The sequence below is a fragment of the Lepidothrix coronata genome, unplaced genomic scaffold (assembly GCF_001604755.1).
Source record: "Lepidothrix coronata isolate B3197 unplaced genomic scaffold, Lepidothrix_coronata-1.0 Scaffold202, whole genome shotgun sequence".
Classification (NCBI taxonomy): domain Eukaryota; kingdom Metazoa; phylum Chordata; class Aves; order Passeriformes; family Pipridae; genus Lepidothrix; species Lepidothrix coronata.
The window spans coordinates 797,533-824,665 of record NW_016690382.1 but is presented as its reverse complement, the minus strand read 5'-3'; the positions used below and the strand labels follow the sequence as shown (position 1 = coordinate 824,665).

The following is a 27,133-nucleotide window of genomic DNA, read 5'->3' as shown; positions in this document are numbered from 1 at the left end:
CACACATCCAATCACAACTTGAAACTCTGATGTATACCTCAAATCTTTAGACACATTCCTTCTGCTTTCCTAAAAGCACAGAAATTCTGACACTACCATTCTCCCTCACTCTCATTACAAAGTAAAGGGATTGTAGTGATACACAACTTTCCAAACGTGTCAACTGTCCACGGCAAAGTCTACATTTCTAATACCATGCAGGAATTCCACATTTCTGTGAATAAAAAAAGGTGTGACAGTAATAGAGCCTTATCCAGAGAAATGTTAAAACATCTTTGCTACTGTTCCCTCTTTTGACAGAGCTCAGCACCTGACAAACTGTCTCTGAAAGGAGATGAGGTTGGTGTTCCTAATTGTTGCAATTACTCCAAAACAAAACCTGGGTATTTCAGACATTCTTAAGTCGGGCATGGAAAAACCTCTATCACTAATGAGTCATAAAACTCTCTGAGATCAACAGCCAAGAAAGCAACAACACAAATACTACACCAGCAATGTTAATTCATCAGACATTTACATTTTCTTATACAAACATTCACTGGATATCCACACTTATAAACTTTCTTTCTTGGACCTCCAGAAGTAGTCCACAGCCATTTTCAAAAGAAATAAGGAAGTAGTTGGGTTTTTTTCCACATCTCGCATACAAGCAATAACAAACCAACATAAAATCCATCTCACTTGATTTCAAAAGATTGCAAAAGACTGTTTCTTTATAAAATGCATTACATTTTTTAAAAGTGAGTAATTAAAAACAAAATGCTCCAGAAAAATATTTAACTGATGCTTTTGCTAATGACTTTGCATTTTCATAATGTGAAAGTATCACTCAGAAGAAGCAGTGCTATTTTCCCCTGACCAACTATGACCCTTAAAAAGAAATTGTAAAATCATTTTGCTTTAAAAGTAACTCTTACCCTTTTTCCAAGACTTTATAGAAAATATAAACTAGCATTAGTGTTGCAAAATAAGTTGAGGCAAACTCATCATTGCTGAGTGCATATGATCACTCAAAAAGTGAAACTGAAATCACAAAAATATTTTAAAGCAATCCTAAACTGAACAATCTCACAGATAAAAGAGCAGTCATATTATAAAAATTACAAAAAAATTAAAATTAGTATCACAGTAATATTTCTGGGTGGATCTGACTAACAATCTATCTCCTAGACATTACAAACTAAATTAAACAGGGAGGGTAACAAATGCATCATAGCAGATAAAAATATAATAAGCACCAGAAGAGATACAGGTGGGAGAGCATATGTTGTCTTTGGAAATGATACACAGGCTGATTGCCTCACTCTCTTTGAGGGGTGAAAAACCCACTCTTTTTTGTTAGTCATCCTTCAAAGGTCTGCAGGAATCATCTTTCCAAGGCAAAAAAAATAAAAAAATCACCTTGAGCATTTTTCACAAAAACACACATGCTGAATAGCCAACTCTCTAAATATCACACATATTTGACATTCTAAGATGGTTGAATGTGTTCACTTCATATTTGGCTGCTAAGAATATGGCCCACACCTTGCTACAGCCTTCAGAGCAGTCAAGGAACAGGAGGGGGAACTGGCAAAGGCAATTCTATCTTACACTATCATCCATCAGAATTTGACTACCAGTGGGTCGGGGGAGTTTAATAAGAGAAATAAGAGAGGTGCAAGATGGGTCTCTTCCAAATGCAGCCAGACCACAAGAAAAAGGATAATGAGTACAGTAAGTCACTCAAACACAAAATAAGATATTTCTCAATTCTTAACTGCAAGGTCTACCCAGCCCTAGGTGTGCTTGTAAGACCTATGCACAGGGTTCCTCCATAGTTTAAACATCTCGTTTCAACCTGAGCTGGGCAGCCATAAATCGGAGGGACCTAAATTTATCTGGAGGGACTAAGATTCTTTGGAGGAAGAAATTATGTTCCCTTCACTCACAGGACAGAAAGCCTCTCCTTCCCCTAGATTTCTGTAGGAAAAGTGAAAATGCTAACTCACCTCGACGCCTTTGAAAGCTGTATTTATACAGAACTTTCAAACAAAAGTAACAGTAATGGAATTATTTTCCTTTAAACCACTGAAATCTGGAGTTCCTTTCACACACGGCCCTTAACACAGTCACTCACGAAGCCAAGTTTCTCTAAGTTTCTTCTATCAAGAAACTGTAACAGAGCTTTTCCCTCAGAAACATATTCCTTAAGGGAACTGGAATAATTTACCATTACACACACTCCGTGTGTAAAGACAGGCCCTAAAAAGGGACCTTTTCCTCCTCGTATTCAGGGAAAGGAAGAGACGGGGAAACACCCTGCTCAAGCAGATGAGCCCGTGGTAGGACTGGGGCTGCGAGAGCCCTGGCTTGCTTTGCCGGCAGTGTTTCTGTCGCTGGTGTTTTCCTCCCCTGCGCTGCAGGAGCGCTCGCCATCCCCGCCCGCCCGTGGCCAAGGGAGCGGGGCCGGGCAGGGCAGGGCAGGGCGGGGCCGCGAGGGTCGGCACCGGCGGAGCTGGAGACAGCAGTGGGGAGGATCCAAGGAAGTCCCCCTGGCAGCGGGATTGCTTTAGAGCTCCCGGTAGGGACGCGCTGCGGTGACACAGCCGCCTGCGGGGGAGCTGGGCCGGGAAGGTGGTCGGGCTTTCTCCCCTCTCGCTGGCGAGCAGCGAGGATGGGAGGAGGGTCCCAGGTCCCCAGTGCCCCCGCGGCTGGAAAAGGGCCCTGAATCCACGCCGCGGAGCTCCGCGATTCCCTGAGGCGGGAGAAGGGCGGTAGCGCATCTCCTCAGCATCTCCCCTCAGGGCAGGGCGAGACGGGGGATCTGCTCGGTCCTCGACTTGGCCACAGGGAAAGGGAGTGCCAGGGGAGAAGCGACTGGATGGAGGGGGGACCTCCCTCCCTTCCCCGCCCTCCGGAGGAGGGGGAGCCGAGCAGGGCCTGCGCCCGGTGCGGCTCCGGGAAGGGGCCGCGTACGGAGCGGCCGCCCTGGACACGCACCCGGGGGATGCGGGCACGGGAATCGGACAGAAAAACAAATGCCAAACAAATAGTCAAGTGAAACCGCTGGTTTAAAAAGCCAACCAGAAAACTAACCCTGGCAAGTAGGATTTGCCCTCCTCTTGGCTGCACTTATTGGCCGTGCTTATGTGCAACGAGCACATATCTGCCAATGCCAGTGGTCGGCTGGCGTGTCCATCAACAGGGAAACAGCAATTCGCCGCTAAGGGAGTACATTCCCATCCATCCATCACAAGGTTTAGCAGGTAGCCGCCTAGAAATCAATCATACACTAATAAAAAAAAAAAAAAGAAATCCTTCTCCATCACGTTACTACTCTAGTGCTCCCAGAAAAAAATATGTATGTATCCTTGATGAATATATGCGTGGATTTTATCATATGCATCATATCCATCACTCTTGTCCAGCCTAAAATGATCTTTTTAAAAAAAAAAAATTAAACCACACAGCACCATAAATGAGGGACCTTGGTAAGTATTCATTAATTATATAACTGAAAAATAATATTCTGTTAGTTTCTCTTTCCATTTGCCAGCCACTGGAAGGGAACAGAAATCTCTCACCTTTTTCCTGACATGGTTTTTAAAACACCAAACATTATCCAGTATTTAGGTATAAAGCTAAAAATTTACAAAGCTCATCGGTTCTATTCTAGAAAACTTTAACAACAACAATAATATTTTTAAACACTGGGCACCAAAAAAAAATAAAAAAGAAAAAGAGACTCCTATGGCTGCTTTTAATAGAAATTGCAAGAGAGATTTCTGGTTGACGATTCTGTAGGGAGAGGCACTCTGTTACCAGAATAAGATGTGCACTTGGTCCCATTTATTACAATGTATTTCTAAAGCAATATAAAAAGCCTTTTCTGCAAATTCATTTCCAGAATCAGCTACCAGGTAGTTGTAAAAAGCAATATACAGCAATTTCCTTAATCACAAATAATTTACAGTCATGTATTACAGCCATATTCTTGCTTAAGCTTCTCACCTTTCAAATCATTGCATCTGTCTTTTCGTCCTCACATGGATTTTACAACATCACGTTTAGCTGACATCCCACTGCGCGGAGGAAGGAGGCAGCAGGGAGAGCCGGAGCCACCGAGCACCTCCGAGGGGAGGAAAAGGGGGAACCTGCTGCAGTCGGGGGAGGCTTGTGCGCTCCTGTCCCTCGTCTTTCTGTCCCTCAGCGAGTCTCCCTCAGTCAGCTGCGATCCTGGCTGTCTGGGTTGCCAGTCCCTGACTCAACATTCCCAGCATTCCCGAGGAGCTGGGGCTCCACCGGCTCGTCCTGCCGCCGGGGGCAGCAGCGGCAGCAGCACACGCACTGCCAGCCCGTGATTTCTCAGAGCATTTGTCTCTGTCCATTCATTGCGAACCCGTGGGTTCCAGTCCCCACCCAGCAAACGTCTGGAAGTGTGTTACTCATTGTGAAATAGCCTAAAAATACACCTATGTCTGCGCAAAACTGCAGAGGCAAATTTGCTTTCTTGTCCCCGTTCCCTGAAGGCCAGAAATGTTCGAAGTCAGGTGCTTAAGAACATGATGTCTAAAAATCCATTACCGTATGTACATGAATACACAGAAGAAAAAAAGAAAGCTAAATCTCTGTTTTGACTTAAGTGTAAAAGAAATGAAAATGACATACATATTTATTTGTATTTTTTAAAAAACAGTATGCGGGGGGGGAATAAAAAGCCATGCAAAGCTGGAGAGCCTTTTCCATCAGAAAACTGCATTATCAATTGTTCCTGAGATTTTATTTCTTTTGTATTAAGGGGAGGGAGAGAAGATTCTATAAAACATCACAGGCTTCTCATCCTAAGAACTGAGGTTTTGTTCCTATTCTATTTTTCCCCTCATTTTTTAAATTTAATTTCTCTGTATACAATTATAAGTGATCACAGTCTTTAGCTTCAATGCACCTTCACACCTTCCCCTACACAGAATTTCAAAAATCTATTTTATCTACCTCTTCTTACTCTCATTGCCATAATAATGATTTTAGGAAGCACTTGAGATCTCTAGTTGTTTTGCTGTAATCTGTATTTTATTTCCATCTTGCCCACATATGCACCTATAAATGCCACTATTAAATATTATTGATAAGAACAACTTTCACAGAATTACTACTAAAAACTCTGTCAAATCAAATTGATTTCAACCAATCACGATTAAAATTAACATAATCCCTTCATTGCTGTATTTGAATTATCCAAAGCCAGTTGAAAGAGTTGGCTGTCATGAATATATATTCAGAGATGCTAGAATGCCATTCAAAGCAGAAGTATAGCAAGTTTGGGTTTTCTATGTTTCCCCAAGAAAGGGACACACTTTTACAGTATCTACCTCAGCTATAATTGCAATAGAGGGCAAACACTTATTTTCCAAGTCCAAAGTAATGGGATAAACCATGATTAAAATGCAAACTTCAGTTGCTTTTAAATCTGCATATTTACTTGAAGACATTTCTGTTAAAACAGTTACAAAACCATGAAAAATACGGACAGAGAAAATCTGTTCCTGGAGAATTTGACAAGAAGGGAATGGTTTTGTGTACAAATAATTTCACTTGAGCTGAAAAGCAAATACAAGAGTATTCTTGAAGAGCTAGCAAGACTGCATCTTAAGGAAATGGATAAACACTATAAAATATGGGTCACTACACTGAATGCTTCAAAGCACAAGAAGTGTCCATTTTCAGAAGTTTGGTGCTTAATTTGGATTTAGTGTGCAATGAGAATATCTTACAGACCTGTCTCAATATTGCTACATCCAGTTCTATCTCAGTACTGTTAATGATGACAGGACTTTTGTTCTAAGTGGTGTCAGTTGCTGACAGTTTTCTAAAAAACATGTCACACCATCCCTGTCTATGTGAAAAGACAAGGAACATCAGGTTCTGCTTTTTCTGTTTTGTGACTCATTCACTGGCAAAGATTAAGGGCCTTGTGAGAGCTGGCAAAAGCCAGGAGCACTCTGACAGAAGACCAGTAGCCTAAGAATCCTCTTTCCAAGAAATAATCACTGTGGGAAGACAGCAGAGAGTTACCATAAGGCCGCAATAATATTGCAATGAATTAAGCTTGCTATCATTCAATAAACTTTATAGCAGAATTAATCATGGACCATCTTGGAGCAGCAGACCATCTGCAGGGGGACTGTCAGAGTTACTAGTGCCAAAGAACAGAATATACCCACTATGGACAAGACCATTTGGTGCAGAGCTTCGTGGGGAAAAAATATTTTGCTGAATTGTACTCAAAAAGAGTTGTGAGGAAAATGTGCAGCTCAAGTGAAGAGGAAAAAAGTGATCAGAATTTTACAGCTAATCTACTTATTGTATTAGAAGAAACAACACCCATGCAAAGAACCTCAGGGTCACATAATCCAAGCCCTTCAAAAATATTCATTCCTTACATTCAAGAGAATGCTGGAATCCAAAGGGTAGGATAATAACAACAGTAGGTATTTAAGGCTGACTTCTCTGTAGATGACGAAAGTTCTCATTTCAGTCTAACCACAGGACCATCTGTGTTGTCCTTGGTGCCATGATGCAGGTGGGAGCCATTAAGCATAAAGAGTCAGATCACATGAGCAAACTACCACTTTGTTCCTGGTTTGGGTTTTTTTTTTTTGTAAGAGGTTCTTATTAACTACTAAACATATCTTTCAGCCAACTGTTAGAGGAAAGCAGGCTGTTGTAAAACTTAAACCAGTGTTTATATTATAAAGTGCCACTTGATGCTATATCTAAGATTTACACTTTTCAACAGTTTTTATCTTCAAATAGATTTTTGGCTAGCATACTTTGGTTTATTTGTTTTCTGAAAAGCTTTCTTGTATGTTTTCCACCTTAAAAATGCAGTATATTCATACTTCTTTCTGCTTTCACATCAGGAGCTGTGAAAACCCCACTGGAATTAATGACTAAATTCTTTTTTATTTCAGTGAGCCTAAATTAGGCCCTAAACAAGTAAAGTATATATGAAATATATATTTTCAAGTCTGTTATTTTCCTTGGTTTATACTATAGTGATTTTGGAAACAGAAAAGTATAAAACATACTTATAATAACTTCTCTGTTTAGTTACTCTAAGTATAAATAATTGAAAATGGCATATAATGTTACTTATTGTCTTCAGCCCCTGTGCCTCCCTTTATCCTTCCCAACTCTTTCTTCTCTTCTTACCTTTGGTAGCAACACTTAAGCAGCAGCAGAGAAGACGTGTGCTGTTTAGTGCTTAACTTTTTTAAAAAATATGAATACAAATAGAAATGGAGCTCAGTCACTGCTGCATAATTGCTAGCAAGCAACTGCAGGTGTGTGCTTAAAAACCCAGGAAAATGCATTTTATCTTTATTCATTGAACCTGTTCTGATGTATTTCTCTGTGCTTCCCTAGTGGCAGAGTTGCCTTCAGCTTTCTTTTTCTATCACAAAAGCCAAGTCAAGAACACAATGTAACAGTCTACTTTCTAACTAAAACTAAATGCTAAAAATTGTGACAATTCTGGTATTATACTACTGTATGAAAACCTGAATTACTCACAAATATACAACAAGAATAGAAACAACACAAAGACATGAATATTACTAGAAATATGGGAGCTTCTGAAACAGAAATAAGACATGATCGTGCAGGTCACTCCCTCTGTTTTGATGGTTAAACCCAGAAATATGTAAGATAATGTTAGATTAGATTATTATCAAGAAACAGAATTAGTAATTCCTTTTACACTATGTTGCAGCACAAAGCAAATAGATGCAACAGTAATGCCCTTGGTAAAATTTAGCTGTTTATTGCATTCACAAGCACTTTTAAAGTTCATTATAATTGCCCAGCAGAACTTACTATTACAAGCTATTGCCCAGATAGAATTCTATAAATAATCATCAAATAAATGGTTTAGTGAATGTGTTTATTCTTTGGAAAAGGAAGTCACGATAGATGTTGGTGCTCTTTATTAATACTTGATTCCCATAAGGGATAAAACCAGAAAGTTACTTTCATAGTTAAAGTTCTTCCCAACTGATAATGGCTGGAAAGAAAAAAACTAAAGCTTAAGCATCTTCAATTAGGTTTAATATTTTAAGAACTAAAATTTTATTAGCAGTCCTTTATTTTCCTGGTTGAATCTGCTTTCTGAAAACAAAGCATTATTGCTACCTCTATTGCACATGTGAATATACTCACTGACTGATAAATGACTGGAGCTGCTGATAAATGAGCACTGACTACTAAAGCCTTAAAAAAAATTAACCAGCATCTAAATGAGTTTAGACATGTCAGAGCTAAAGTCCAACTGACTTTTCAGTAAGGATTAAGCTTTCCAACGCCTACCTTATTCCTGAAAATTAAATCTAGGTACTAAAACTTTTACTTACAAGCGTCAACATGAGGCACTTCCTCTGAAGGCAACTCAGGTTCTCCTCTCAATTCTGCAGTTGCAGGAAACTGGGATCTCCTTCCCTACTCACAATCTCAACCTCTACAGTGAAGTTGGTAGCTACAAACAAAATTAGGGTTGCAGGACTGTTCACCCCCACTGCATTACCTCTTCTCAGCAGAACTAAAAAGTAGTTGCTTAGTAAGGGAGCCTTTTATTGGCCACATAGTCTCCTCTAATTTTAAACAGCTGAGTTCCTGCCTTAATCACAGTCACACCTGAAAGGACTTGGGCAGGAACCAAAGTACCTAAGATTGGTGGAGCTAGAAACTCGATCCACTGGAATAGTCCCAAAATGGAATCAAATTTCTACAATGAATAGCTCCACACTAGATCAAATAAATTAAGGAACAGTGTGAAAATAATTAAAACCAGTAACCCTGTATGACTGCTTCAAAACTGACAATGAACCTGCAGATGCTTCCCTGCTTTTGTGCTCGTGGATTCTGTTGAGGAACTGAGTGTTCAATAGAATAGCAAGAAGTAAAATACACCTGACCATGTATGGCCAATCCAGCTCACAATACTGTTAATTAGCTAATAACTGACATTACATGGAAGGTGTGAGGTTCCCACAACTGTTATGCTTATAATAAGAAGACTTGATAATCTTCCATCTGTTACTCTACATAGACACATTGAAGATAATTTATAGAACTACTGTTTTGAGAGGGTAACACTTTATGTCCACTTCATAGGATTACACAAAGTGTGCATTTCTGGGGAATTAAATTGGATTTATTTTATAACTTGCTTTAGATAATTTAGCTGGTGGATTTATAGGTATTTTTACACATATACTTGTATTCCTCCTTGGTATTTTTGCATGAAAACATGAAAAAAACTCCACAAGTTCCCCAGTAAAAAAAATCTATGATACAAAGGCTCAGGTTATCACAGTCTTGAAATATTCTTCACTACAAAGTCCCAGAAAAAAAATAAAAAATAACTTTCCCTTTAAGAAAAAAACACTTTTCCTGCTTTTGTGGTTCATGTTTGTAGTTATACTCTGTAAAATAAACCATCTAGAGAACACAAGAAGGTTAGATTTCTATCTTTACCAATGTAGTTTTTGCTTGATATACAGCCTGAGGCTAAATAATAATATTTATTATTATATAATATAATAAATATAATATATTTATTATATTATATAATTAATAATAAATATAATAATAATATTTAGCCTGAGGCTAAATATTAAGGAATCCTACATTTCAGTAACCAGATAGTTGTAATATACTCTAGAATCTTCACTGAAGTAGACTTTTGTTGACCCATTTTGTAGGGATTACTTACAAAAAGTTCTCATAACCACTGGATTTCCATTTTGTAATAGAGATTCTTGCCAGTGCTGTGACACAGAATAACTAATGGCACAAGCCATTCTGAATATTTCATTTATGGGCTGGTCTTTAAAATTGAAGAAAGGTTAAATATAGGTTTGAAAATATCCCTTTATCAGTATTTCTGTGACAATTATCTACTACCCTGACTTCACCAAATATCAGGATTTGTCCCACATTTGAGCAAAACTTGGTAACCATTTGAGGATCTGACTTCAGAAGGTTATGTCCCCTTATCTTACCAACTTTAGAACTAAAAAGAGGTAATGGTCTTTTTCGCATTTATTTTTATCCTTTAGACCCAGCCCTGTAAACTACATGAATGTTAGCAGGTCATTAAATTTTTAAAGAGCAGCTCTCTCCTCTAAAGGAGAAGTGGCTTAGCATCATCTTGGTTCATGCCTCTGGGCTCTCTCAGCTGCCAAATTAGGCTATTCCCAGGTAGGTTTCCTATTGGGAACATGAGCAAACTTATGCCAGCTTCTGAGAACTGGGAGAGAGGGAGTCATCTATTCCAAAACATGGTAGGTGCTGTTTTAACAATTGAACAGTTAAATTCCCGTGCCAAGAAGTGCTTCCTGAACCTGTTTAACTCACTGGCATAAATGTAACTGTAGGTGAAATTCTCTCCATCTGGTTGATTCTCTGACTCCAGAAGCATCTAATGAATAAGTTCCCCTCAGAACCTGAAATGTGCCTTGAATAAAAGCCCCCTTTAGCATTGATGATTGCAGAAGAAGTGGGCATTTAGGGGCCTTTAGATCCAGGAGTCAACTTGGTATTGCCTTTCTTGCATTCTTCCCCCAAGAGTTTCTACTTCCTTCATTGCTCCAATCCCACTTTTCCATCCTATTCCACTCATATAGTTTGTTGATTATCTTTCTAAGATCAATCTTTGACTTCAGTGATAGAAACACAACCCCATATTGTAACAGAAGAATTTATGTATATAGCAGTAATGGAGGTCTACATTAAATTCAACTGATTACTTTGAATTTATTAATTATATAGAAAAAAAATTAAAAATGAGAAGGCTCAAAAGTTAAAATAGAGAGAGAAAAATATTTTTAATTGTTGACTGGACATTATGTAACATTTCCCTGCAAAGAGGTACAAAATGGCTGGAGATGTACAGGAATTCCTCCTTGCCAGTCTGGCACTTCTATTTCTAGTGGACTGCAAAACTCAGCATATGCAGTTTGGGAGCATGACTATGCCTGAGGTGTGACTGTGCAATGAGGGAGAAGGTGGCTCTGATAATATAGGCCTTGCAAATTCAAGGATTTTTTTCCTGTTATCACTTCTAAATACTTGATAAAGTATTGTCTAGAGTGAAAAAAAATCCATGTGTGACTATTACTAATTTCCTTTGTCTGTTTTTGTGAACTTTCTCATTGTTTACTTGACTTTATTGGAAGAGTCAAATTAAAAAGAAAAAAAAAAGGACTTTCAGCCTGGTAGAAATAAATAATAACTTTGTTTCCAATCAGTTGTGATTATGGATTAAATATACCTTAGTAACTTTATTTTCCACATACTTTTTCTTCTTTATCATTTAGACATAATCTTGGGAAGAAAACTTATTTGAAGCAGCTGAAAAATTACAAACCAGAAAACACAGGAAAAAAATTGAAGCCTATAAACAGTTTTTGCTTTACCCTTCACTCACCTTTAAGGATGAAGAAACATGTATGTTCCTGTCAATCCATTAGTATTGAGTATTCTTGTGGCAGATGTGAAAAAAGCAGAAGAAAACCATTATGTATTCTGAAGTCATATAGAAATGTCGAGAAGCAGATTCAGAACTCCCAGGAAAAATCAGGCAATAGAAACAAATAGAAGTATTGATAAAATTCTTTAGTTACATTACTAGCTGGAGGAAGAAATAGCAATATAAATTTATCAGCCCCAGAGAAGGTAAGACAAAAAAAAAATGGAAAACCTAACTTCCATTTTTTGCTCATTCAGGATATAAAACACCTATATACCAGTGAACTACAGACTCTGAGCCACAAGATCTTTCATGTTGAGTAAAAGAGTATTTTGCCACGCAAAACTGAATTTATTCTGAAATCTTCAGGGCAGTTGGAAAGCAAATATGTACAGCACAAGGCAGACACCAAACCATATGTTACAGCAGCAGCAGCCACTGTGAAGGGGAGGATAAGTGCATTAATCACTTGAGTATAGCTCAATTAAAAAGATTTTTATAAACCATGAAATATCAGAGTACAATAGAGCGCATGATTTCTTGATCCTTGAGCAGACTGTGCTACTACTGTTGTATGAGAGCTGTATATGACCATCTTTAATATGAATGAGGAACCAGAGAGATATTGGGATAAAACAGGAGGCAGCAGTAACAGCAGCAGTATTCGTACCTACATTTCTCTGCTCCTTATTTAGATGTACTTTGGATTTTCAAAAATATATTTTTATTTCCTGCATTAATTTTTTTAATGCCTTGACCAGGCAGCCGTGGAGGACATATGAAAATTAGTAGAAATATTTTGCAGCTACAGCAATTGGTCTAAGAAAACATATTGCCTCCCTGCAGAAGCCTTATCTCTCTGGAAATATTTTGTCTGCTTCTTTCATGCAGCTAATTGGATTCACGGGTTTGGTGTTAAGGTACAGCTGCAATTTTAGGATCCTAAAATGCCATATGGCCTGTGCTTGACAGATAGAAGGGTTAATTTAGAAATAAAAGGTAATCTGAGCAAAACTACTTTGTGGTATTTAATGAGAAAAAAAGATGGGAACATGGGAGCATAACTAGGGAAAATGAAGTATTTTGGGAGTTGACAGTTATTTGATTTATAGTAGTTTACAATTATATTAGCTGAGGGAAATAGCACTTCTGTGGTATCGTTGCAGAGCAGAGATTATGGTGATTCACAATGTATTATAAGGAACAGAAGTGAAGAAAGAAGATCAGGCTTAAAAAGGATTTAGTTTGGTACAGCAGCAGGCACTCAGGAGTGTAAGGTGAGCTCAGGTTGTGTGCGCACAAACCCACTCCATCTTCCAGCCCTCTAATACTGGCTCTTGCACACACTCATTGAACTTTTGTCTCACAACTACTGACACAAAAGGTGAGTAGGGAAGGAAGAATACCTGACAGCAAGTATTCTGGTTACGCTCTTTCTTGCGGGGCTCCTACTTGCATTTGATTTTCATGAGCTCTCTGTAAAGCAGATCAGGTGCCCAAAGGCTCTGAACCTTCGAATCTCTGTTTCAGGCCCTTCTCAGACACTGCTCCCGTCTTGTTACACGGACAAACCACTCTGGCTGCACTATAGCACAGGTTTTCTTTTTGTTGCCAAGCTACTTTCTTTGCTTCTTGAGAAGCTGCAGGTTGTTGATTATTTGTAGTCCTCTTTTTCCTCCCGGTTTGTTTGCTAAACACAAAGCAGCAGCAAAGACAGCCATGGAACCGAATGAGAGTATTTTTCAGTTTCCTCCTGGTGAGATGAGCCAGCAGGAGTATAAAAGCACAAAAGCATGCCTTTAAAAGAAGAGTAATTTTCTTAAATATTGAGAAGTGATTCTCTTAAGATAATACTTGTAATCAGCACCCAGCATGTGCAGCAGCCACGTTCTGAAAGACAAAATTGGCTGCTTCAGAGAGTTCAGCATAAAGCAGACGGTTGGGGTACTGCAGTTCTCCTACACTAAGTTATTAAAAGACAAATCCTGTATGCTACTGAAACTCAAATTGAGAGGTTCCAAAATCGTGTAGCTCTTATACAGAACAGAAATATTCAAGAGCTGCATATTGCTATTTGAAATTTAAGCTGTGGTCACCAAACCCATCCATATAATTAGCGTGCTTCTTAGAGATGGTTTTTGCACATCAGCTTGGAAAGTAGAACACTTTCAGAGGCGTGGAAATGACTAAGACCCAAGCAAGTAGAACAAAATCAACTAAGGGAAAAATGAATGAGAGAAGTGAAGGAAAGATCAGAATAAAGTACTGCAATAATCAGAATTTTTATTTGTAGAATAAAAGAACTCCAATCTAATTATGGTTGTGGTTATGGACTAGATACTGGATGAACAAGTGAAAGCTACTGAGTTGCTGATAAAATACTTTTTATTAGTCCAGTTCTGGCAATGGTCAGCACTTTAAGTACAGGGATGATCCCTATACCAATCACCTCTGGCAGTCAGTTTTTATGGAATAGGGTACAGTATTATCCCTGAGATTGCTCTTTTCTTCTTATAGTAGAACTCAAGGTGGATCAGTATCCCCAAGGTTGCACAGTTCCGGTGCTCAAAAACTAGATTAACTGTTTCCTAGCTATTCTAGCACTATCAGTGCTATTTTAGATTACAGAAACATAAACTGAGGATTCATTCATTTAAAATACTCAATCTCTCAACATTTTGTCCCCCCTTTTCATAAGACACATTCTTCTCATGCTCTGATTTTGAAGGGAAGCTATCCAAAAATTTTAAATTTTCTGAAACATAATTTCCATTTTTATATGCTGTGGTACATTTTCTCTTATAAAAAAATAGACTAAGCGAATCTCAAACATTCATTTCTCATAAGGTGGTACTTTGGGTGGAAGTGATGGTGGTGGAAGTTCTGTGCTGAATGCAGGTCGTTAGGGGGGAATAAATGTGCTTCACAAAGAGCCCACTGGAAATTAACTTCACATGCTATTCTGATTAGATGAATAGCATGGCTGGAGATTGATTATTTTGTCATGATAAAAGTAATACAAATTTTAAAATAAGTAAATAAATATTGTGCTCTGGAATTAACATGACAGTTTATGATGGCTCAAATGAAGTGCGAAACACGCTGAGACTTCATTTACTACACAAAAAAATTGCATATTATTTTATAAGGGGAACTCTCTTAAGAAAATAATAAGTTTCATCATGCCAGTGAACAGGAACAATTTAATTTATTCCTAAATAAATAGATTATAAGTATGTAGCTTTTTCCTGAAGTCAAAGTATCTTTTCCAGTTGAATTTCTTTTTTTTTTTTTCAAACATCCATACCATAGCCTTTTGTCATCTGACAACAGAATCAGCATGGAAGTTGCTACTTCTTTTGAGGAGCTGCTTCTTCATATAAGGTGCAGTGATGCTGCAAATCAAGTTTTGGTGCAGACTCTAATCTGCCAGCACTCACATAAGCTGCTCTTTGCTCTGCCTGCTTTATGGGACATTTCCAGAGTTCATCTTATCACTGTTACCAGGAAAAAGAATCTCTACAACAAAGACAGAAATGAGGACATAATCTGATATTTCTGATACGTATTATGACTTTAGGAGCACTGACAGTTTAGCATTCTTTGCTATCCATCTACTCAGTGACCTACTGATTCATATATGGTGCTGCACCATGATGACAACACAGCTATTTGCCTGGTTACACAGTGAAAATTAAGAAGGTGATCCACTGAAAATTACACACACACCCCCTCCCATTTCTCCTCCCTATTTCTTCCACTAGACAAAATTTTAAGTCAGATCAGTTCTTAGTCCAGGTCCACGTGTCACAGCATAAATCATTTGTACTGGCACACAGAAAAGATTAGCAGTGAACGAAGGGGAAAAGTCTCCACTGAATCCTTTAACATAGCCAAAGAGCCTCTTCATTTTGCCATGGTGAAAAAAAAAAAGCTGGCTTAGTTGTGTGAGAGAGCCACCCTCACACCCCTGAGCCACCCATGGATGGCGGAGGTCGGTCTCTTCTCCCAGGTAACAAGTGACAGGATAAGAGGACACAGCCACAAGTTGCACCAGGAGAGGTTTAGATTGGATATCAGGGGAAATTTTCTTCACTGAAAGGGCTGTCAAGCCCTGCTGCGCAAGGAAGGGGTGGAGTTGCCACCCCTGGAGGAATTTAAAAGCCATGTGGATGTGGCACTGACGAATGTGGGTTACTGGTGGCCTTGGCAGTGATGGGTTAATGGTCGGATTCAATGATTTAAAAGGTCTTTTCAAACCTAAATGATTCTATGTTTCAATGTCTAATAATATCAGGCTACAGTATTTTTAGTTGAAAAGTTCAGATACTAAAAACCAAAACTCAAAAAAATCAAAACCAAGAAAAGTGCCATTTCAGAGTGCAGATTCATGTCATGGCCATGTTGCCCTCTGCTGCTCTACTGATACAATCATACTTTATAGGAATACAGTAAGGATACTTCTGAGCTATTTTTAAATTTCCCAATTTATTCATTTGCAGTTTCAACCTGCCTGTTAGTCATAATTTGAGTAAGTTTATATGTAAATTACTGTTTATATGAAATACATATCTCTCGAGGAAAAAGGAACAGTTCTTATCTCTAAAGTGCTGTCATACAGTTAACTGGATAAATTTACAGCAGACTGGAATAGCACTTTTAAATCTAAAATAAATGCCCGTGTAATTTTAATAAAAAAATCCAGTTTGTATCAAATGAAAGATTCAGCAAAGACTACAGAACATGTATATACAGTAGCAGATATTTGGCTTTGTTATCTGAGAAAAAAAAATCTATTTATTGATGAGCCTGAGTGTTGTATTTAAGGAAGTGTTATCATTCTTGTCACTCAGGTGCCAGTTGTTTCCAACAATCCTTTGGATGATCTGTTATTATTCAGGAATGCTGTGTCCTTAGGACAGTAGAGTGCAACTGTGCTTTGTTTCCTTAGTTATTTCGTGATAAGCACTGGATGCCAGGATTTAACAACTCCAGAAACAGAAATGGCCTCTTTCTTGTCACCGAGATCCTACTGCCAAGTGGTGACACCAGCAGGTCTCACACCTTCTGTCCCATGCAGCCTATGGGTTGTTTAGTTTGTAAATACAAACCCTGCACAAATCCAGTACATTTTCAATCTAAACAGGGATAAAGTATGACAGATGGATGTAGAACACAGATGGAAGGAGGGAATAGAAATTCTTCATTGCCACAATCCATATCATACTTATTACAAAGAAAAAAATAGCTCCATTTCTGAAACACCCATGAAATGGATTTTAAGCTTGGAATCAGTTGCTAATTAATTACTCAGCAACTTCTGCCCTTTAGGCAGTCAACAGTCCCACTGCCCCTATTTTTCTCCCTTTTTTTTTTTAATTTTGCTCCCATGAAAAATAGTTCTGAGTGTCACAGTCATCATCTTCTTTTCATTCACCAAACCAAGAATCAAATGCGTAGGCATCTTATGATCTCCGTGACATTTCGAGTGGCCTTACAAGTTTAGTTCAATTGCACGGTGGTGTTATTTGGCTTATTCAAACTTCACAAGTATACAAAGGTCATTCAGGAAGATCTTAAGTGTTCTATGCTGTTGTTCATTTCCTCACCATGAAAGAAGAAAATACAGTAACTCCTTTTTTAGGAAAGAAATGGAAGTGAAAAAAGACATACAGACAACAGGTCCCTTCTATATATTTTCTCTCTATATATTTCTATGTATATATAGAGATCATACAGACAACAACCCCTTCTATACTGTAAGGGTGAAGTGTATACAATAAGGCCTCAGTAAGGAATCCCTTTCAAAGTAGCTTTTGTGCAAAGCTTCGGTCCTTCAATTTGCCAATTAGTTAAATCATTTCTGAAATATTATATATCATACACACAAAGAACCCTTTAGCCTTTCTAATACTGTTATTTCCAGTCTTTTGCTTCTCCCTGAGACTGAACAAATTTATTTACGTTGAAAAAAAAATTTAAAGAAAAAAGAAGCCCATCTCTTACAATTTTTCAGAAGTTATGTTGCATAACGCCACGTAGCCATAGAGATGAGATGAAACTGCATTTTTCTCTGTTACTGGAAACAGGAGCAGTGTACAGGCTATGCAAGGGAGATGCCACTTAGAGCATAATCTAACATATTTGGAGAAAAACCCAATCAAATAGTTAATTAATACTGTTCAATTTTGCAAATGAAAAAGTGAAGTGGGGAGGGGAAAGGTTACACCCTGATTATTCAGGAGTAGCAATCAATGTGTTTCAGCTCCTGGCCACGGGGCTGCTTCACAGGCTATCTTTGGAAATTCCATTTGGGCATTTCTGACAGGATAGTGGTAGCATATCATATAGCTCTGCTAGACACAGTATCTAGCTCTGTATTTTAACTCCCAAAATATAAGTCAAAAAGCACTCACAAACGTACAATTGGCTAAGAATAACTACAAAGAATTTCAGGGGAAATATTTTTAATCACTGTTAGAAACATAAATAGTCATCACTGTCGGTGTTGCAGCCTCTTCACTTGCAGCTTTCCTGATACACATTCCTTTCCTGAAACTTTCATTAGTGTGGCAATAATCTCTTTAAACCCAAGTTATTTTCTACTTAGTGTACATAAAAGTGACAGAAACTGGCTCATTCTTATGCTTATGATCCAATAATGTATGCTTCTGAATTACCTATGTTGTAATTAAAAAAAAACTAGGTACAACATAACATTACACAACACCCTTTCGGAAACTGCTAATTTTTTATAACCTGTAAAGATTTGTGCAAGTATGAAGCAATTACTTGTAGCTACTGGAATAATGGCTGGCAGATTTCATTTGTGCCAGAGTACAATACAGCAGCACTATCAGATGTACAGTGGCACTGCAGCAGGACAGAAAAACCACTGCAGAGGGAACACGAGGCTGACTGGAGCTCCAGTGAGCAACAGGATGATTTGTTGTCACGCTTGTCATCACCAAGTTCAGTCTCATCTTGTAGCAGCTAGATAAGTGTATTTTTCTTTGAAGCACAGAACATTTTTGAAAGCTATGGCACAACATTTTAATCTCCTTTTCTTAAAAAAAGCTCCTTTGCCTATTCAAAAAGCATATCCTGAATTACCAGTGTCCCAATCTGTTTCTATTCAACCTTATCTAATTCAACAGTACTATCAGAAAAGAAATACAGTGCATACTTACATTTTTGTGTAAGCATACTTACAAGAACTCCATACATATATATTTAATATGTGTGTGTGTATACACACACCCCCACATATATAAAGCTTTCATGGTAGAAACAAAACAGTTGGCAAAGCTTACTCATGAAGTGGGATTGAATCATAAACCATTCAAGAGATCCAGGCTGATTTCCCAGTTTTCTGCAAAACAATTATTGCCAGAGATAATTAACATTCTCTTCAAAGACTGATAAGGACTACATCTAAATTAATTTACATCTTCAGAAATTCTAAAGCACAAATGAAAATGATAATACTCAGTAAGTAACATTTGTTGAGAATTACTGAAATTATTTTGAAATATATCCATGTTCAAGCCCAACTTCGTTTAAGAAGCACATTACAATTAAAGAGTTTTGTTTAGAAAACTTGACAAAATGGGAGACTCACACAAAAGATGACAGAAAACATTACATCAGCATAGGTCATCCTTTTCTTTTTTGTTAAATCTCCATCCATTATGCTGCATTTTCTGCTTCAGCAACGGCTTGGACAGGTTAAAAACAAAGCATAAGGATAAAAGCAAAACATTTCCAATTCTAAGTTTTTTTATTGTTAAATTTAGCAGGGGGGATTCAGTCTAGTTGAAGTTTTTTAAGTCAAATCAATATCTGCAATTATTTCTTTTACTCAGCACTGAGCCTGCAATTACTGCCTTGGTTGACTTTTATTCTTCATCATTTAGTTAGTCAAAGATTTACAAAGTACTGCACAAAATATGAAAGAAATTCTAGGAATTTCGGGAAATTGGACTCTTATGGCACAGTTTATAAATCTACAGAAGTCTATGAAGTTTCACCTATTGCCAACCATAATTACAATTGTGACATTCTGAAGGAGAGAAGACAAAACTGTAATAAAACTTCCCATTTGGGAGCATTTATGATATTGTACTAACTGAGTTCACCAAATTCTACTTGCCAAACACAGTTCTTAATACAATTACTGGAACTAACAAAAATAGCAAGGAAAAGGACAATCATATTTTGTTTTACTTTTACATTTTGGGTTAAATACTCTCAGCAACAACTATAAAGAAATAAATAATCAGCCAAACCAAAACCCATGGGAGAAAAGAGAAAATTGTGCTAACTAGTCGTGTGACCTCTTCCCTCATATTCTTCTTACTCCAGATAATGCAGAGGGTGATGTTTGCAACAATTTATCGCTCCCTCCACCCCCACCAAACATAAACATGAATCCAATTAAATGTACAGTTCAAGGGTGAAGGAAAAGAGAATGTGAAATTTTGGGAAGAAACCAGATACTGATAAGGGGAAGGACAAGAAATACAGAAATGCCTATGAAAATGATAGTTTACAGTGCAGAAAAGAGGAGATGAGGGAATTTGGTAGAAAATCCTACTATTTATCCTTCAGCACGAATACCTTTATATTCAGGCTGCTGATACTCAAGATTTCTGCTAATCAGAGTAGCAAAAATACAAAAGCATCTTGAAAACAGTTCTATAGATGTCTGCTTGTTTGTGTTAGCCTCTGGCCCGTGGATGTGCTTCTCTTCCCTTATCACACAGAAGTGCTGGGATCTAGATTGTTCATCTTAACAAAACTTCTAAATGTCCAAAATAATCGCATATTCCCTTATACCACAATGGTATATTAATTTTTTTTTCCTAAGTCATGTTAAAATATAGTGTAATATTTGTATTTACTATGCCCTTGCTGATTATTTTAATGTGTAGCATTTCTACAGTTTCCCCTCAATCAGAAACAATTAGAAAAAGTACACAAAACATTCAGTCTCCTGTAACACTTCCCAGGTCACAATAAATGGACATATAGGATATCCATTGATATAAATTAATATAGTTATCTTAAAGCAAGATAAATGACAATCATCCTCTCTCCTGTTTTTTTATGTCTCATTTGAAGGGACAAATCAACTCATAGCTGATTTCTCCAACAGTTTCTAACTAATGCTGCTGTTCAGGATGTTTGTTTATTACTGTTGTATTATGTTTCTGATGCAACAGGTCTCCATTTACTTCCTGCAAAAAAATAACCATCTTCCTACCTTCCCTCATTTCCCAAGTTGGGGTAGCTGTGCAACTCAGTGCTCTAAAATCCCTGAAAATTTGGTTTAAAAACTGAGCACGAGAAGCCCCAGGAGCTCAGAACACACCTTTCACTTTTCAGATATGATCCATTACAATGTGAACACGAGCTTTTCCTTTCCCTCAGGGGTTCTTCTGACTACTCCCTTCGTCCAAGTTCTAGCAGTCAGAAGAGTTCAGACTTTGAATAAGTTAAATCTTATCCCAAGAAGACAAATAATATAATACAAGTGATGGAAATATAATTACTCACATTCATTTGCTAAAGCTATAATTTTCTTTTTTTTTATTTCTGCAGCTGGTTTGATTGTTTCAGTGCTTTCTCCCAGTATATCCTCTGCATAATGATTTGTCCAAGCTCTAATGAACGTTCCTTATCTAATTGATATAGTTGTTTTTATCTTAGGGTGGTTTAACAATTTTTGGACATTTTCTTCTAAAGATAAGTTGCACTTTAAAAGTATATGTGTATTGAAGTGGAATACAAAAAGGAGGAAAGGTATCTGCATAGTACCTGACCAAGGGCTTGCTCAGAAAAAATCAATCTCTTGATCCATTTTTGGTATGCCCAGGACTTAATTTCCTCCCTCTTCTCTCCACACTTTTTGTTTCTTTAAGATGACATTTTTAATCATTAAAGTATAATATTATTTCACTTTATTAGTGTTTGGTTAACTACAGTTTCTTCTCGGTTTATAATAATCATCAATATTTGATAACAAGTGCAAATAAACATCATTGCTCTTTCAATTGTTTTGGTTATTATTTTCTGCTGTTCTTGCTAAGGTTTTTGTTGTTTTTCATTTAGCTTTCATTAGTGTATGTTCCAATCCATATTGACTGATTTCTTGTGAGGACAGTTTCTGCAGTCCTCACATCCAACATTTATTTTATACCTGCTGTCAGATATGAATTTTATTACATTAAATGCTTCTGCTATGTAGTAAAATCCAGTCAGTTCACATGGGACAGTTACTCTGCACGAAGCTGAGGAACACACCAGTGCCAATATGATATCTCTATCCAAAAGAAGGCTCCTTCAAGAAAAGTATTAGAAGATTTGACAACCTACTGGAATTTTATGAAGGGGAAAAATGGGAGAGGAAAAAAAAAAAGCAGGCTTATTAACCTGAAGCAAAAACTCTCAGCTGTCAAAGGCTAATCCTGAGATGCTTGCCATGTCTTAATTAAACACAACATGGGCTGATAAAATGCAGAGAACCAACCTAAACTCCCTGCTGTACAGTGAATTTCTGCCTAGACATCAAAGACTATTTTGAATTTTCTGCAGCTTGCAAATTGTACTGAACAGTTGTCAGATTTCTGCATAATGCATTTCAGTCAAGACTGCAGAAGAGACTCATTTGTAAGTATTTTGCAGGAGATGCTTTCCTGACAAAAATGAAATGTTAAGTGGTAATCTTTGCTTTTATAGTGTTTTAATATAAACTATATCAAAATATATTTTTAGGGGAAAAAAAATCACAATAAATCATTCAGAAGGAACACTGGTCCATCCTCACTTAATAAGCTGATAATTAGTAATTTAACTTTTCTTAAAAATCCAAACTTGACACTACACATTAGCATTACATAATTAACATTCTAATCTCGTTATCAGAAAATACCTTTATTTTAATGCAAACTTTATTCTTCCCCAACATTTGATGGGGAATATATTTGTAAGGAATATGATTCAAGTCCTTTGTGTTTTGACAGCCACTGTGCATTACAGTATTAGACCATGAGGTTTTGTTTCTTTGCTTGTAACAATGTAGAAAGAAAACCTGGTAAAAACCTGCAGCCATCAGGTCCTTCACCTAGATCACTTCAATCCATTCTTTGCTTGATAACCTTTTGCCTTACCATGCAATGAGGTTTATTTCTACACTTTGTGCCACTTCTATCATAACACTACTTATAAACCCTTTTTAGTCACACAAACTTTGAAATAAGTTTTGTGATGGATTTGATGTTTTTTCCAGCTAAGACTGCCACGTGAGGAGACAGGACAGGAACTGACTGTGACCAGAACCATCTCTAGCTCTGTGCAATTTGGGAGGACCACGTACAGACAAAAAATACACAGCAAGTACACTTGTCTTTTTGAAGTAAGGCTCACTTCAAAAAATGTTATTTCAGTAGCCTCTTTAAGAAGAATCCAGTTAAGTATGTAATCTCTGAAAACTCCTACAAATGATGGTGTGTGCACCATCCATAGGTGTGCATGAGATACCTGAATATAGAAAATACTTCAGAAATACTTTTGGCAAATGCTGTAATGCCCAAGAAGCTAATGGAAGGGTTTATCTCATTTGGAAAGTAAGATTTATTGCTATTCTGATACAGTGTAACCCCACTGGAGCAACAGCCGTTTTTGCCACCCATGGATCTCACTGTAGCCCAATCAAACTGATGGAGCTGAAGGTTAAAAAAGGAAAAGACTGCTGTTGTAGGCTTCAATTGGCATAAATTTGGGTTGTTTACTCCTGAGTTTCTCTTCCCAGTTTGATGCTGTTCACTAGCACATATGTAGTAAGAACATACTTTCTTTACATTCTTCATGTGCTTCTTGGTGGTCTACACTGGGTATATACCAGAATATAAAAGCATCAATCTTCCTCATAAGAGGTTTTACAAAGACAATGCCTATGCACTCAGCCTCAAGCATAACTATCCTTTAAATCCATCAGTAAGGAGGGAGGAAATGTGCAATACCCCACACTCAGAACAAAAGATGGCATGTATGGGCTACACATTTCTTGGCCACAAAGGCAGGTTTCAGGAACTGAATTCCCCTGCCACAGAGGAAGGAATATATTTTAGAAATATTCTAGTGTTTAAAAACTTCTGAGTAGGAAGTAATCTGTGACATCAGATATAGACTCTAATTTATGGACATCACGTAAGCTCCTCTTTGGAATAATAGCTTAAAATCAGAACATGCTGTTCCTGTGTCAGTTGGAGTACCGGAAAGCAAATTATTTTCTTGAAAGAAAGATTTTGTTTGATTTCAGCACTGAGTTTATTTGGCACCCAGATCATACGTTCATTTCATTAATCGTCAAGTGTGCCAGCGAAAGATTAACACCACCTCACGCTGGCATTTGATTGCATTCAGTTGAGAGTTACTTTTCATCATGTTGCTTTTGCAGGGAGCAATCAAGAAAACAAGTCCAAAAACTTCCATTTACGTTACCTAAAATGTTTTGGAAGCAAGGCCAAAACTGTTTAGGTTTCCCATTTAACTTCACAAGACCTGAAAACTAAGTATGAGTCTGAACTTGTGTGGTAGCAGGTAAGACATCCTCAAGATTTGGGAGCTACTCTTCTTCAGCAGTAATCTCCATTTCACCTGTAGAGCACTTGGCAGGCATTTGCTGTTTGCTCAGCTGTGCACACAGTTTCTCTATAGCTCAAACTACTAAATTTCATTAAGAAAAATTAAACACACCTCATGGACATTCCTGATTTACTCTACTATATCTGCAGTGGCTGGGGATGCCAGAGAAACTACATACAGGTATTAAGTAGACAGATAATGATTTCTGTCTGTCACTGTAGGGTAAAAGGACACATTTTCTAGGAAAGCCATGTTATTCCGAAAAGGTTAGGGAACCCCTTCCTCCAAAATTAAGTTAACAAACTAGAAATAATTGGACTCAAACCATACTAGCAGTATATCCAGCTATTTAAAAGACACTCACCCATGCAGCAACAATGCCAAACTCAAACCTGGATATATTCCATATGCAAGCTCCAAAGAAATGTATTCTTGGGGGACCCTCTCAGCTGCATTTGTAGTGTAAATGCATTTACAAACCCAAGCCAAACCCCCATTGTTCCAGCTTTCAGAAAGTATCAGCAGCAATGCTGAATTTAATCATTGTGCCAATCCATTTATTCCCCTGGAAAACAAGTCTAACAATTCTGAGTGGGGTTTTCACAAGTGTGTAAGTGATTGAAAAATCAATAGGACTTGTTCTCTTAAGTCATTTATGACTAGATATTAATGGCATTTATGTGTCTGGAGATCAAGACAAACACCTGATGGGGCTTTCACAACACCTACCTCCCACGGAAATCTCATCCTCTTACCTTGCTTATATTGTTAAAAACTTTAATTAATGAGTGATTGAAGTGCTTGATAGTGTTTCATGATCCTTATGAGAGATGCATGTAGCCTGAAAGCATTTTCATTCAGTCCTCTAGGATGATAAATCAAGGACATAGGAATGCTGGTGATTATCAGGAAATGAAATAGAGCCTGGTAATGCTTTTCTTGTAGGCACTCCAACAGTCCTTGCATTATAGAAACAAGTATTATCTCCTCTCTACTCCTTTCTAAAGGCATAAGCAGTTTAAATAGTATTTTTGGACAAGCAGTAACAGGAAACATAATCTTTATATTTCTTCATATATTTCACTTCAACTTCTATCATGCCCATTATGTTGGATTCTAATATTCCCATTAAATTCTGCAGAGAAGAATCAGTAAATAAAACAATTAAAGTTAATTACAATATGGAAGCATGGCAAGTTAGAATATAGTCCATACAATCAGGCCTACTGACATGAATAGATATATTATCCACATAGAGTTTGGAATGCATGGCTAAAGCCTCGAGTCCAAAATACCCAAATACCTAATGATAATATGTAAATTCTATAGTCATGTATTTCAAAAACATATGTCAGTTGAAGGCAATTAATTTCATATCCAATGAAATTATACAGGGAAGATAAAACAACAAGTTAAGGCTGCAGTTTTACTACCTGACACAACCTATGTTAAAACTCTTTAAATAAAACAGAATAATTGTCTTGAAGGGGAAAGGTTCCCGTGATTTAAAATAGTAATAAATATTGAAGGGTGAAAAAACCAGAAGTATTTTTTATAAGTGTATCAGAACAGGATTTGTCTTCAGAGACTCGTTTTCTGGTTTTCAAAAACCATTTTAAATTAGAGCATGTACACTAGGTAACATTTCCATGCTCATCTGACAAAATATGTCAATTTTTAGGCTGCCTTAAAATTTGTACTATCAGCATTAGTGCACAATGTCCTCTCAGTGTGAGATGGGTAACTGGCCTGCTGTGGGAGAGAATAATTCTCCTTTCCAGCTTTGAAAAAAAAATACTTTGCTACAGTCCTTCTCACAATATGTAAATATTGCATAGGGGCTCCCTGTGAAACTGCAGCTCAGTTAAGGGACTTTGGATATTTTTAGAATTCTGCCTCTTAGTGTGGGAATGACACACGATATTTCCAAGGTAGTTTGAAAGTAAAAAAGAAGTTCTCTGGCCTTCACGATAACATAAAGCCAAGTGTGCATTAATGGAATTAATAATTTTTCTACAGTGTAGGAAATCCTTTTACACAAGTTACAATCTGCTTATTTGCCCAAATAATTTTACTCTGTGTAGTACTTTATCAAACGCCTGAAAGACTTGCCAGTTTTGAAGCATCCAGTTCCATATTCGTAGAGGAGGTTTTCCTGATGGTCTTAACTCATATACAAAGAACACAGCAGCACTGTTTTTTCCCTAAGTTCTGAAACCACTGATCAACCACTGTCAGTTTTTTGAAAGAACTTATCTCTTGCCTAGCAAAGCACTGATGATTTACAAAATATTAAAATCAAAAGAAATCTAAATGGACTGTAAAACTTCTTTTATAGTCCTTACAAGGTGATTTTCCCTATGACAAAGTTTGGAAGAGATGCTTGAAATTACATTGCCACCTGCTGTCTCAGATAAAAATTAGAAGCCAGGTCTTTTTGCTATATTATTTAAAAGTCAGCAAGTATAATGAAAATCTATTTATTTAGGAAATCCATTGTGAAGCTGGGGATGAAATCTCACAGGTCTTATTACCTTGTGACCAGATACATAGAGCTGGGGTGAAATCAGGCATATGAGATCCATGACAGTGAAGAGCTGATTGTTTCAGACACAAAAACATTTAAAAAAATTAGACAATGTCCTTCCTAATGATTAAGATTCAGATTGCACTGTTCAACACTTTGATAAGCATGCGTTCTTTTGGTTTAAATCACTGTTAACAAATTTTAATTCCTGGGATTAATGATGAACCTAGACTATATCAGATAGACAAAGTAATCTTCAGAGGTTATTGTTGATGACATCCCAGGGAGACTTAGAGACACTGATATAAGGCAGCCAAAAATGGCAGCAGCTATCAACAATCTATCTTGTATGTTCTGTGCTTCACAGGACTTCATATGCAGTGCATTACTGAGAAAACTCCTGGCTTTCTTTTCCTCCCTTGTTCTAGTCCCTAAATGAATGTTTCTAA

General features: G+C 37.4%; 1 protein-coding gene across 1 annotated transcript in view; it reads right to left on the bottom strand.

Annotated features, from left to right (window-relative positions):
• ERC2 (ELKS/RAB6-interacting/CAST family member 2) overlaps positions 1–4,250 on the bottom strand; it is a 436,730-nt gene extending 432,480 nt beyond the window's left edge. Inside the window, exon 1 of the mRNA XM_017832458.1 lies at positions 3,994–4,250. The gene's annotated coding sequence lies outside the window, so the exon portion shown is untranslated. The remainder of the gene's footprint in view (positions 1–3,993) is intronic.
• Between the last annotated feature and the right edge of the window lie 22,883 nt (positions 4,251–27,133).